The 5,373-nt window shown below is 40.3% G+C and overlaps 1 pseudogene; it reads left to right on the forward strand.

The window, feature by feature from the left end:
* Window positions 1-1,759: 1,759 nt before the first annotated feature.
* On the forward strand, window positions 1,760-2,486 carry LOC100346233 (BTB/POZ domain-containing protein KCTD1 pseudogene; annotated as a pseudogene).
* Window positions 2,487-5,373: the final 2,887 nt, after the last annotated feature.

Genomic DNA, 5,373 nt, shown 5'->3' on the forward strand with positions numbered 1-5,373 from the left:
CAGGAAGGTGTTAAAATAAATGTCATCATGCTTTGCTAAGCATTTAAGTGATCTGGACACACAGTGTAGCTTTTTCTTAGAAAAATTTAGTAAGTGCATTAGTGACCCATGTCAAATAACAGAATTCTTAAAACATCACTGCCATATATATTACTCAATATTTTACGACCAATGTAATGTTCACACAGTGTTTCAAATCCTTACAGGCTCCAAAAGGCAGTTTTCAATGTTAGAACAAAAGTATAAAATGTTAAATCTATAAGCACTAGAGAGACTCTGATTTTTAAAGAAAAAGTCAAACTCAATAAACAACCTCTGAATTTAAAAAATGATAAAATATGTGGAAGAGAAAGTGACATATGTAAGAGAAAAGCAAGTAAGATCCTATGTACACGTAAGAGGAGTTCCCAAAGCTAAGGACAAGTACAAATGATAAAATCAATAATTCCAAAACACCATTTTTGAAAAATCAAAACAAAACAGGTAACACACCACGCCCTGAAGAAAAGTCACAGAATGAAAGCACTAGCACATATTTTGGTAAACTTACTTGGATGTAAAGAAAAAATTCTTCAGACACAGAAGAAAAAATACTAAATTATATATTTATATACATATATGCAAATAAGTAAAATTGTCAGAATTTTCAAACATAAGCCTGATATATCCTATTTCTTCTGCAGAGTATAAGTAAAATTTAAAACAAGTTCATATGCACTCTGGAAAGTAAAGAAAAGCAGGCAGGTTGAGGGATCTCGAGATGGAGAAATAATCCATACAGTGTGTCATCTGCTTTTCTCTTGTCACTTTTACTCATAGAGGGAACATCGTTTTCAAAATAACTCAGTAGCATCTCAAGGAGCTAAAACTGAGAGAAACAGTCTTTTTGGTCAATGCACCATAAAAAGAAAAAAAAAAGAGTCCCTTGAAGACTTTAGACAGTGGGAGGAGTGGAATTTCATTAAGAGTTTAAGGGAGGATCCTCTAATACTGTGTATGAATCTGTAAAAAGCCCAGAACTATCCCAAAGTTACTTGTGTGTCATACAGAATAAAGATGGCATAGCAAAGGCTTTTTTTAAACTTTTATTTAATAAATATAAATTTCCAAAGTACAGCTTTTGGATTACAGTGGCTTTTTCCCTCCATAACGTCCCTCCCACCCGCAACCATCCCATATTCCACTCCCTCTCCCATCCCATTCACATCAAGATTCATTTTCAATTATCTTTATATACAGAAGATCAACTTAGTATATACTAAGTAGAGATTTCAACAGTTATAGCAAAGGCTTTTAATAATTGAACCCAATATTGGAAACACTACCCACAGAAGATGAGAAAAAACTTGGAGTATGAGAAGCACTGGGTTCATTAACTGTTAAAACAAATAAATGCTCACTACAGGATTTTTTAATAAAATTTACATAAAGAAAAATTATTTCTTTCGGTGTGGAGTTCCATGAGTTTTAACAAATGCGGAGAATCAATCGTGTTAACTACCACTACAATTAAAATACATTCACTACTAAAAAAAAAAATTCGTATTCCACACACGGGCTTCTTTCTGGGCACCCCGGCTTCCATGGGCAATAATGGGGAGACGGAGAGGCGCCGCGCCTCTGGCATTACTCATTACTTGAAGAAGCCAGAGCGCCCCGGCCTCCCGCCGGCTCTCCCTCGCTCTTCCCAGGGGAGAGCGCCCCGCCGCTCTGCGCCTCACCCCGCCGCTCCACGCCGCCAGAGGCAGGTCCTCCGGATATGTCAAGACCTCTGATCACTAGATCCCCTGCAAATCCACTGAACAATCAAGGCATTCTTAGTCTAGCACAGCTCACAAGTTGTCCACATTGATGTGGGCGGCCACCCTCAGCAAACACACCGAATCAAGAATCGGAAGACTTTTCGGTGGTACAGAGCCCATTGTCTTAGACAGTCTCAAACAGCACTATTTCATCGACAGAGATGGACAGATGTTTAGATATGCCTTGAATTTTCTACGAGCGTCAAAACTCCTCGTTCCACATGCTCTCAAAGACTGCACTTTGTTATATGCAGAGGCAAAGTATTTTCAGCTGCAGCCCATGTTTCTGGAGATGGAAAGACGGAAGCACGACAGAGAAAATGGTCGTTTTTCACGGCCCTGTGGTGCCTGTGGCCCCTGACCTCAGAGAAAGGATTACGCTCAGCGGGGGCAAGTCTTTGATAGAAGAGGTGTTTCCAGAGGTCAGCGACATGATGTGCAACTCGGTCAACGCAGGCTGGGAATCACAACTCCACGCACGTCATCAGGTTTCCACTGAACGGCTTCTGTCACCTCAACTCTGTCCAGGCCCGCAAGAGGTTGCAACAAAGAGGATTTGAAATCGTGGGCTCCTGCGGGAGCGGAGTGGACCCTTCCCAGTATAGCAGTGTCCTCCAGCAGAAACTGAGGCGGACCCTCCACGTGCCTTCCCTCAACCGGCTAAAGCAAGAACCACTGGACTAACGGACCTATTTCTTATGGGAAAAGAGGAGAACACACCACACACACACACACACACACACACACACAAAACAACCAGAAAAGGGACCAGGGTCGGCGCTGCGGCTTAGCGGGTTAAACTGCTGCCTGCAGTGCCAGCATCCCATATGGGCACCGGTTCGAGTCCAGGCCAATCCAGCTTGTTGCGATGGACTGGAAAAGCAGCAGACGGTGGCTTCTGATAGGCGCAGTTCCAGCTGTTTGGGCCATTTGGGAACTGAACCAGTGGATGGAAGACCTCTCTGTCTCTATGCCTGCCTCAACCTCTTTGTAACTCTGCCTTTCAAATAAATATTTTTTTTAAAAAAGAGACAATCATATGCAGTTGGAACAGTGAACTAACCTAAAATTGAAAAGACACATTTAGATCCAATTGAGACCACATCTGTATTCATATAGGAAAAACTGAAATAGCAATAACCTTTAGGTGTAAAAAACATAAATATATATAGTGTGTACAATATCTATAAAATATATATAATATATAAATATTTATATATAGTGATAGATATATATCTCAAAGGTAGGACATGCAGAGAGACTTTAAGACACCTTGTTCTGTTCATTACATATCAAGTGGAGAAAAAACAGTAACAATATAAGTGAACTAAACAGCATAATCGGTACAATAGATTTAATACATATTTAACTATTAACTCCATTCATAGAAAGTACATTTTTTCTCATGTCTGTGAAACAGTAACAAAACTATCCCTATTTTATCCTACAAAGAAAATCTCAATAACTTTCAAAGAATAAAAATAATACAATGGGAGCCAGTGCTGTGGCACAGCTGGTTAGGCCTCTGTCTGCAGTGTTGGTATCCCATATGGGATGGCTCCCTGCTGCTTCACTTCCCATCCAGCTCCCTGCTGGTGCTCCTGGGAAAGCAGCAGAAGATGGCTCAAGTGCTTGTGTCCCTGCACCCACAAGGGAGACCCAGATGAACCTCCTGACTCCTGGCTTCAGCTTGACCCAACTCTGGCTGTTGCGGCCATTTGGGGCTTAAACCTGCATACAGAGGATTTCTCTCTCTATCTCTATCTCTATCTCTATCTCTATCTCTATCTCTATCTCTATCTCTATCTCTATCTCTATCTCTCCCTCCCTCTCTTTCTCTCTCTGTAATTCTGACTTTCAAATAAATAAATAAATATTTTAAAAATACAATGCATTCTTCGATTATAACACAACAAAATTTTAAATGAATAGAGCTCCTAAAATGTTAATGCACCTGGGAAAGCAGTAGAAGATGGCCCAAGTCCTTGGGCCCCTGCCATCCGTGTGGGAGACCCAGAAAAAGCTCCTGACTCTTGGCTTCAGCCTGGCCCAACTCCAGCCATTGCAGCCATTTGGGGAGTGAACTTGCAGATGGAAGATCTCTCTATCTCTCCCTTTCTCTCTCTCTGTAATGTTGCCTTTCAAATAAAGAAAAAAACTTAAAAAGAAATTTTGCAAAGCTAGAAAAATAACAAAGAAAGCTAAAAAAAAGAAGGAAAATATAACAAATGCAAAAGGAGAAATTGATGAGTTAGCATATAAACTAGTAGAACTAATAAATCCGAAATGTAATTCTTAAAAATAATGAACAAAATACGTTTGTAAAAGGCACAGTTACCCTAATCAAAAATTCAAGGAAGAGGCCCGCATTGTGGTATATTGGGTAAAGCCTCCACCTGTGAAACCAGCATCTCATATGGGCCCCAGTTTGTGTCCCGGTTGTTCCACTTCTAACCCAACTCCCTGCTAATGGCCTGTGAAAAGCAGTGGAAAATGGCCCAAGTGCCTGGGCCCCTGACACCCACTTGGGAGACCTGGATGAAACTCCTGGCTACTGGCTTCGGCCAGGCCCAGCCCTGGCTGTTGTGGCCATCTGGGGAGTAAGCTAGTAGATGGAAGATCTCTCTCTCCCTCTCTCTGTAGCTCTTCCTCTTTCTCTGTAACTCTGACTTTCAAATGGTTAAGTCAATCTTTAAAAATATTTTTAAAAATTAAAAGAAGCAGCTAAAATACACCAAGTTAAAAATGACAAAAGGGAAATAACTACTAAAATAGATTAATTTTAAAAATTTTTTTCTTGAAATCAAAGATGTTAATTTATCAAAATGAGGGTCATGACAATGATCCTAATGTGGAGAAAGAAGAGTATATAATTATGTAAAGGGTATGACTCATTGAAGCAATATTTATAACTATATGCCAAATGATGCAGCATCCACACAATTTTTAGCTCTATACATTTTAACTTCCACAATGAGAGAAAACATATGATATGTATATAGCCTTCTAGGTATGGCTTATTTCATTTAGCATAATGATCTACAGTTCCATCCATTTTGCTGTAAATGCAAAATGCTGTAAAATCACAGGCCTCCTTTGTATAACTCAATATATATAATTCTGACAATTGGGATAAAATTATTAGGAAAAGCTACAATTTAACCAAATTTACTATAGTGGAGAAAGTCTACATGGACTATTTACTATAGACTACTGAAAGTAGGCATAAAAGTCTGTCCTTTAGGGAAAAAAGAAAAAAAGGGACAATGTGTGGCACAGCAGCCTATGACACCTGCATCACATAGCAGAGAGTTGGTCCAAATTCTAGCTGCTCCGCTTCTGATCCAGCTTCTTGCTAATGTGCCTGAGAATGTAGTGCTTGATGGTCTGCCACCCACATGGGAGACCTAGATGGAGTCCCTGGTGCCTGGCTTTGGACTGGCCCAGCCTCAGTAGTTGCAGGTATTTGGGAGTGAACCAGCACACAGATTTCTCTCTCTCTCTCTCTCTCTCTTTCTGTGTATGCCTCTCCCTCCCCCGTTTCTGCAACTCTGCCTTTCAAATAAATAAA

Source organism: Oryctolagus cuniculus, chromosome X (assembly GCF_051225735.1).
Source record: "Oryctolagus cuniculus isolate XC-2025 breed Fujian yellow rabbit chromosome X, ASM5122573v1, whole genome shotgun sequence".
Lineage (NCBI taxonomy): Eukaryota > Metazoa > Chordata > Mammalia > Lagomorpha > Leporidae > Oryctolagus > Oryctolagus cuniculus.